Source organism: Bombus vancouverensis, chromosome 7 (assembly GCF_051014615.1).
Source record: "Bombus vancouverensis nearcticus chromosome 7, iyBomVanc1_principal, whole genome shotgun sequence".
NCBI lineage: Eukaryota > Metazoa > Arthropoda > Insecta > Hymenoptera > Apidae > Bombus > Bombus vancouverensis.
The window spans coordinates 11,367,522-11,377,205 of record NC_134917.1 but is presented as its reverse complement, the minus strand read 5'-3'; positions in this window follow the sequence as shown (position 1 = coordinate 11,377,205).

The window sequence follows — 9,684 nt, the reverse complement described above, 5'->3', positions numbered from 1 at the left end:
AAGTTCATGCGACAAGGACGCTTTCACAAGCCTTTGGCGGCTATTTAATGGACATGTGGAACTCCCGCAAAAGTTTAATATTCCTTTTAATTGTTCCCGGTAAAACGACTATTAGTTGTATTACTTTAATAAACGATTATCTTGTAATTTAGCAAGAATATGTCAATCATCGATAGAACAGGAGTAATAACACAACAGTTACTTACATTCGACTAATATAAAACAAGAAATCGTGTACAAAGCTGCTCTTACAAACAGCCAGAATAATAAGGAAGCTCAATTTCTATTTTACATTCGACGGTAACACAATGAACTCTGCAAAAGAAGCGTACGATCGGATACGTGTCTTGCATCCTCACGATGATGTCTGCTCAGGTGTAACAGTCTGATACACGTGTAAGTAGAGATGCTTAAAGCGGTCGGTGAATCCCATGCTTGGAATTCAGTCTCTCGAGTCTGGAGAAAGTACAGTGCGTTCGAACGACCCTGAAACCGAAGCTTGTTCACAAGAATGTATATTAATGAGTACGGTGAACAGTCAGCAGAAAACATGAAAGAAGCAAAGGAAGCATACACGGTACTTTCTTTCCTCCCATTTTTTTCCTAACGATTCGTACATGGTCGTAAAATGTGCAAAGTGTTTCAGCGTTTCTCGCTTCTTTCGAGAAAACTTCTGAAAACCGTTAGGGAAACAGAAAACGTTTAAACGAAAATCTCGTTTCCTCCTTATTTTCTGTATAAAGGAAGTTACTATTTAAAACACAAATTGTCGTAGCAACTGGTAATGCGTATCAGCGTGTTTGCAGGAAGCAAAGCGCCTTTGTGTTCTCTGTAAGGAATGATTACGTTCTGCATGTTTTAACAATAAAACAAAGTTGAGCTGCGACTCGGTTGATGAAGTGGCCACTTCCCAGAACATCACTTTCGCTCGCAGAAGCTTCCTTATTCGAGATAAAAGTAAATATTTCCATACGAAAAAGCAAGTATTTACAGAATGTCTTTGAACGCGTGGCATAACCACGAAAAAGGTAAAACTGTTTTGAGGAAAGTGATTTGAGAATGTACGGTGAAGTGTGTTTGAGAATAGTTAAGAAAATTGATGTTGCGTGTACGCGTGTGAGAAAACGAATGTAATACGATCTTTATACATATACAGGGTGGTTGGTAACTGCTGGTACAAGCGGAAAGGGGGTGATTCTACGCGAAAAAAGAAGTCGAAAATATAGAATAAAAATTTTTCATTTGAGGCTCTGTTTTCGAGAAAATCGACTTTGAATTTTCGCTCGGTACGCGTGCGGTACGTTATAACGGATCTCACTGTAGATCGTTGTCTCGATGGAAAAATTTGAAATACAAAAAAAAAATTTTTATTCTATATTTTCATCACCCCTATAGAATCACCCCCTTTCCGCTTGTACCACCCTGTATAACTGATTCAGGAACTTACTGTCAAAAATAATAATTACGTCTGCCTATTATTAAGTATACCTCGTTATAATCATTTCTATCGTTATAAGTTACTTTTTAAATAACAGAGATCTCAAAAAATCAACCACTAAATCGTTTACGTTTCCTTCTGGTAAATTTTCACCTGGCAAAGATCCAAAATTCTGATCAACCCAACTCTTTCTAACAATATATGTCAAATCCCGCAGGTAATCCTGACATTTATAAACGAGAGTGTACATACTCCAGCCCATTACTAACGTCCGGTGATACCAGGATTTCACCGGGTGACTCACTCGGTTGGTATCGGTCTGGTGAAAACTCTGAGGTTCCGCGTTTAAATTGTAAATTTCGATCCATAGCCGGTTGCATACGCGTCCGATCGAGGTTTCGACCCAAAACTGCGTAAGAATTCCACAGTGAGGCCACTTCCTGGCCGCTGGCGGCTGACGTAGTCCGCTTTCGATTCGCAGACTGCGTAAGAGTCGCGGTATGCAAAGTCGAGTACGTGCACAGTTCGCGATGCAACGCGGCAATGAAAGTTTCGCCTGCACTCGGACCACATAAATAGAGCAGCAAATTACGACATTACGTTTCCATTGCCAGCAACGAGATATTACACGACGCGTCTATTACGCTTATGCGATCGTTAAATCTGTTCGCGCATCCGGAGATACCCTGAGATATATGATAGTAATAGTTTCCTGTGATTAGCGATGCATGTTGAGTGTTAAGTAGCTTCAAAACGATTCGATACGCGTCTCAGATTTTTTTAAGGATTGAAACTGCTTCGCTTAATGATTTCTATTTTGAGATAACGTGGAAGCGAAATCGTGGAAACTGACTTTCTTCCGTTGGCAAATCGTGCAACGAATAAGTACAAGTAACCGAACGATGTTCTGTGTAAAAGGAGTTACGAGCTGATTTTTTGGGAAAGTGTTTTAGATTGTAACAAACGTTTGCCATTATTCGGTCAAAACGAGTGTTTCAAGAACTTTCTAGTATTTAGTTAGTCGGTTTTTGCGATGGAAGGCACGAAATGATATGAAGACATCGAGATAAGACATTGTACCGTACATTTGTTAATAATTCTATTTTGTTGCTAGACTTTCTAATAACTTTCATAATGAATTTAGTTGATATGTATAATTACAGTTATAATAATTCGTTTAGAAAGATGGGAATGTAGTATTTTCACTTTAAATATGAATAGCACTTTTTGTTCATAAGTATTAACACACTCGCTTTCATATGAGAAGAGAATTAAATTGAAGTTGAAGTATTCCTGCGAGGTTGCGATTAAATATCAATTTGAGATTTAGCAGTAACTTCATCAATGCCAATATTAAATAAACATTGAGAACTTTTACAACCATAACAACTTTTTGGAGATAGGAAGTGATGTCATAGCGAACTCCATTTTTAATATTGCATGCATTAAAATGTACACGTGCACAGATTATGAGTCACATTATAATTGAACTTCTGAATTATTCATGAGTTAAAAGCTATTGAATTTTTTTCGAATTTTATTATTATGGTTGTACATATCTATTCTACTTTATCATAGAGTAAATATAGTAAAGATAAATTTATGTTTATTTATATTTCATACACTTTCATTGCAACTTTTATAGACAACTAAAATGTGATTATTTTATGTTAGTTAAATCTACGATAAATTAATAGCTAAACCATTACAATTTTATTAGTTCATTTGGAATTTAAAGATGAGTAGTGTACATCTTTATTCGTAAATATATAACTTCCTGAAATGGAAACTTTCTCTGTGAAATTAAGCTAAATGACATTTTCACAGGAAACATCTAGAAATTTTGCTACAATATTATTTATTACATAGCGAATTAGTCGTAATTGTAGAAAGAAATATATATATACATAGATGGGAGATAATTAATTTCACCTTTTCAGTAACAGAGACTTAGCTAGTAAAAAGGCGAAATAAATTTATTTTCTAAATTTCATTATTCGCCTCGGAATATTGGAGCCTCCTCGTAATTTGTAAACTTTAATTGGAAAATACTTGTTAGAAAAAACTTTTTTTTCATTTATTTCATTTATTTCATCATTAATCCTATTTCGTGCGAGAGACCACTAATTAGTATACTCGTAAGCTATAATTCGAATCTCGTCTTATTTAATATTAGTTCCATTATGCAAAAGATCTCAGACGATGTTAACTCCCAAACGAAACACCTGGGCCCAGAAAAAAATTGAATCGAATCGAACATCAAACACTTAAAAGTATCGAGAGGATTCGAGGCCATCGCGAACTGTTACAAGTCGATGATAAAAAAAAACAAAGGTTGTGACTATTGGATGTTAATTTATTACAAGTGATTCAGACCTACTTTAAAATCTCTGACATCATAGCGACAACCATACATAGCCAGGCATTATTCGAATCGAATTAAATATGTCAGCCAATGTCGGAGCTGACAACCAGCGAGACATATTTAAACACCGATTATGGGGAAGGAAACCAGGAAACCCGAAGGATTAACGAATTTAAGTGGTTTGAGACTACACGTTTCATGGACTAGTCATTCACGTGCAAAACCAAATTCGAACAGTCTGAGGAGCTTTCAGGGAATAAAAGTACCTTAACTGGCGACTACCTGAGTAAAACGTGGTAGATGATAGGCAAGGGGAGGGGGAGAGCTAGATGATAAACTCCGGTAAAACACGAACGCTGTAAACTTTCTCCGATAATGGCCGACATCAAACCAATTTCGCGCCCGCGCCATTATCCGATATATTGTTGACGACGACGAAGAGAAAAACATTGGTACTGCTACGTGGTCAAGTTTCCAGTTGTCGATAGGTCGTTTATCGAAAGGTAGACAACATACGCGTTACTTATCTTCACTGGTTTCACAGTCGAGCTGTATTTAATCATCTTTAACGAAATTCTATAAAGAAGAATTTCGGCTATCTACGAGAGAAAATTTCGATGATTTATTTTCGCCTAAAATTTTGGTAAATAATAGACACGCTACGCTGGAGACTACACGCGAAAAGTTCTCGTTCTTTTTAAATATTTGTGCTTTCGCTTTTTCCCTATGGGGCATGTCCGCTCTGAAAATTGTTAGCTCGAATGGCCGCACACAAGTCTGTACGATTCTTCCATATTTGTTTCATTTATGAGACGAGAGTAAAAGGAAGTGAACTACGGGGCTTAAGCGAACACTTGATGCACGGTATTCTCATTATTGCATTGTGATGTCCTCGAATGTCTCGTTACATCGCTCGATTATGGTGGCAATCGTGTTACAAAAATTTTGCTCCTTCTTTTTTACGAGGACGAATTTATGGAAGGGAAATACCTCCAGCGACATATTTTCTTCTCCCAATGTAGAAGGTGCTTTTCCGTAGAAGGTGTACACTCACGTTCTACGAAATACGTTGTTCAACCATAAAACAACGCGTACGTGTATTTTCCTGAATATTTTAATTCATATTCTATTTCGTCATTGAGTATTTACGTTCTGGTTCCTTATATAGAATACATTATTTAACCACGAATTCTGGTATACACAATTTATCTGCGTACATTCAACGAATATTGTGCCCATCTTAGTAGAAGCAACTAAAAATGTACCTTGTGTCACAGAGTCGTTTATACTTCTACGTGACATCGGTTCTAAAATTATTTTGAACTTATTGATTATATATTTTTCTATATTAATAATTCCTTGTCAGAGAAACATGGAAAACAGAAGAAACAGTACATTAACAACCTTAATCTTTAGATACACTGCACTAACCAACAAACTATCTTACAAGTATTCGAGTTGCGAAATAGTTCTCTAACCGCGTGCGAAGCTACTTTATAACAGTAGTTAGAGCAAGAGCATCGAGACAATAAATACCATTCTTGGCCTATTGATACAATTAAAAAATATTCGAAAAAAAGAAAGGAAAATGAAGAGGCGAAAACAGCGGTAACACAAGTGAACAAGATTTTAACGCTACAATTGTCTAGAGATCTCAGTGTAAAAATTTCCATCCGGCGGATCTGCGCGAGACGAATTTTTCTGCGTGACAATGCTATTCGTCGTTATTTGTCAGGCTTTAAAAGCGTGGACAGCTTACGATACATTTAACAGAAGCCGCTTGTAAAGTTTCATTGCTGGCAGGTCTACTTTCAGTGGCATAAACCAAACATTAATTCGGTCGAGTCACTCCTGGATAGGTAACTGCGAATTGGACCAGCTGTGCTCATACACCGCCAGCCAGATATTTAACTCATTTAGTAGCGAGATCAGGTGCAATAAGCCAACAGCTTCTGATAAATGACTCGTATCGGTATTTACCAGATTTTCCGATATTATAATAATTTCCTCCTAATTAATCTGCCTGCACTACAATCTGTGTATTGATTTACTAAATTGTCTAAGATTGCTAATGAGCGATCGCACCGGCGTCCTTCTTATTTAACATCCGAACACAGTTCAGTGCACCTGCCAAGTGTCTCCGATGATTTTATTATTTATGATCATCGCTGGTACACATTGTATTTACGATAAAATACTATAGAACGATAAAGCCAATTTTTCGAAGATTAATACGTGACAAGAAAATCTACGTGTTTGATCGTCAAAGCATGGGAAATCGCTTTACTGCTTCCCAAGCTTCTTCTTCAATCTTTCGATTGTTTAATTTCTAAATTACCAATCGATTAAAAAGGACCGTTTTATACGTTTTATAGTCAGATAAAAACAGGCAAACTTACAGTGGCTAGAAAAGGTATTTGCGCATAGTCTTAATTTCTAAGGAAATTAACGCACTTCCGTTAGAGATTCTACACATTTCGTTTCTAGGATGTGGATATTTTGTAGTCATACGAAATACTATTACCCCATTGCATATTTTAAACGCTTAACAAATAAGAAAAGAGGTTCCGGAATTTCCTAGCGCTTCCTAGATTTGAAACGTTCGCTTCGTTCAAAGATTTCTCCGGACGTACATATGTAAGCAGCAGGAATGACCTCGAGGAAGAAGAAAGAAGAAAGTTTCAGCTGGGCGTACGAGATGATGCTGCCGCACCTGCGCGCATTCCATTCAGCGTGACCCTAAAATTTCAACGTTTGCTGTGCGTTCAACTTGACCGTGGATGGCGAACCGGGTCCGATACCTTCACCTTGGCCGGATCTCTATGCGACGTAGACGAATGCGCGATCACACGGCTCCGTACGCGGGCCTTGAGCGTGAAAGGGAACGACACCACTGATAATAATCGTCTGTTGAATATTCAGTGAAAATTTCTCGGCCAAATGACAAATTTACACACGCCACGCGTGAATTTTCGAGAAAGTGTTCGAAGATCCGCCGTTTCTTCGATGATGACACGCCATAATCGATTTACTTTTAATCGTTAAGATCGTTGTTCCGCTGTTATTAACGTTTACGCTTGTTTTCACAGATTCATCTAACAGCTCCGGCCTCGACTGACACGTATAGGACGATACTTCGGTCGAAAAGCGAGAAGAGGCGCAGTGAAAGTTTCGAACGCGTATTTATTTTGTGATTCATCGTGAAATACTTACCTCTTTGTGGACGACGAGGTGGTAATTACCATTGTGTCACAGTGTGTGTACTGGTAATTTGCTTTAATTTGTATTCTTATAATCTTACATGTAAAAGAAGGTTTGAAATAGTCAAGAAACGTAATTATCATTGATAATAAGTTTCATTGGAATTTTACATTGTAATATAAATTTTGGTGAAAACTGTTCTCTATGGATTGTAATTTCTACTTGTTGATTCACACGCGATATGAAACGAATAAAGATCATGAAATTATATACTCGCTGTACAAATATTTTGAAATCAAACCAATGTCATTGATCGCAATGAAACTTATGCAATGCATCTTGGAGAGCATTCGAACTGTCGCTTGCATCTCGGTCGATGACCTTTCAGTATAAAACGGACGGAACTAGATAAAAACCTGTTGTAGTCAACTTTTCTTTGCTCTGATATATGGATGGAAATTTATCAAGCGAAGGGCGCTTCGTTTTGCTGGTCATACTAGAATGTTCATTTAGTTCGTGCAGAATATAAATGCAGAATATAAGACAACAAAAATCAACAAAAATCGACAATGTCGTAAAAGTTTCGACATGCGGAGGGAGCTTCAATCCTCTTACGATATTAATTCACACTCGTAAAACGTAGATACTTTCACACCTTCTGTTACCTAAAAATATATTTAACATACTTATTATCGTCGTTTAAACACTCCAGTCATAACACAAACTTACGTCGACTAGTTATATAACCTTTCTCCATATCACTGATACCATCATTCTGCTATTTTCCAAATTATACGCTCCTGTACACGAAAATTATACGCTCCTGTTAAAAGTTCCTCCATTCGATTATATAAATGATCGTACGCATGAAAATACAACCCCTTCTCTTACTTATACATCCGCCTATCTCATCCATAATGTATTAACGTCGGGCAATATTCACCTGTATTTGCGAACAGAGCGGCAGCAATTACATATCAATTTCCGGCGGAATCTTCGTTTCATTTCGGGGCTGCGAATCAGCGCTCTCCAAATAACACCGGAAACAAAAGAGAAGCCGCGTATTTGGTAAATAAAAATAGAACGAGAGGGGAAAAATGGCGGGCGGATCGTGTTTCGTTGGACAATTAATTCCAGTGTCGCGATTAGTCGTCTTCACCGCTTTTGCATAGTGCACAGACATCCGGGTGAAACAATTTTGTTTGCGGCTCTTTCGTTATTTCGGAAGCTTTTGCGCCGGCAGAGTTGGCGGGCGCAGCATCCACGGCCAAGCAAAGCGAAACCCGCGAGGGGCGGCACTTTTGCGCTGAATTATTGATGTCAACGTAATGGACCTCAATGGGGCTGCGCAGATATACACACGGCGCTTCATCTTGCATGCACGCGCCACGGAACTACGCTTCTATCCTCTTTTTCTACATACACGTACGCGACGTCTTTAAAACGAGACACGTCGTGGTCGGATTAATTCAGCTTCGTCTCTCCGTGTCTCGAATCTGTATTTGAAAGCCACGAATCCAGGGAAAGACCGATAACGTTTAACCGGGGAACGGTGATAAATTATTGCTACCATGAAGCTTGAATTTTTCAATCTGCAAATATTTGATCATTTGATTTCATTTTTGTTGGAAGTTGAAAGAAATATTCGAAACGTATAATTAGAGATTCTAATCGCTTAGAAACTATTTGAACTACGATACCAGTTGTACCGTATGAAATTGCCGGTCATGGAATAATTAATGTTGATATTGAACGTGATTAATAAACTTCATATGGTTTACACTTTTACTCGTAATATACGAAGGTTCTTTATAGATTCAAATTTATTTTATTAAATAACCTTCCGTTGAGAATTAATTCATTAAATTAGGATCCTAGAATTTTATTTTTTATTCTATCTTGTAGTTCTTCCTATGTATTTACGATGAATAGTAACTTATATGTTCCCTCTACCATGCAAATTCCCAATATATGTAAATTCATACTGTTCAGCATAAATTACATTGACACGACATTATTTCTACCACGCTGTGATAACTATATATGGAAGAGAAATTCATTTAATCCGCACACATCAGGAATTCCGTCAGAGATTATATCATGCGGGACCTTGGAAGACGTACTTGGCAAACTAAGATGTCTACGGTTCACTTCTAGAACGTTTATATATACCCTCGCGTTTTGTTAATTAAGAAACCGTGCATATGTAAGTTACATGCAATTTGTAGCTTGCACAAGTACAGTGGAAAGAGAGGATGCTTACGTTACTCAAAGTGCTGCGTATGTACATAAGACAGAACCGGAAGCGTACTCTATACGCGTAACCGACGAGTACACCTCTTACACCAGTTGAATTTCTCTCGTAACCAGGATCGAAGGTCGACTACGAACTACAAGCCTTTGGTTACCACATCGTAAACTATTCGGCGAGAGAGGCTACACTCTGTTCAGTTTGATTTTGACGAAATCACCTATTTCCACTTGTTCGAATTCGACACAAGCGGAGCTGTGAAACGGGTCGCATTTCTATTTCATTGTGTTCTCTGCACCTCACTGCGCTGATGTGAGAATTACATTACTATTGTACCATAATTAACTACTTGGGCGAAACTTCAATCAACCGATGTTTCACGGTCGGTGAATCGTTACCGCGACAGTTGTAATTTATAGCGAACGAAGG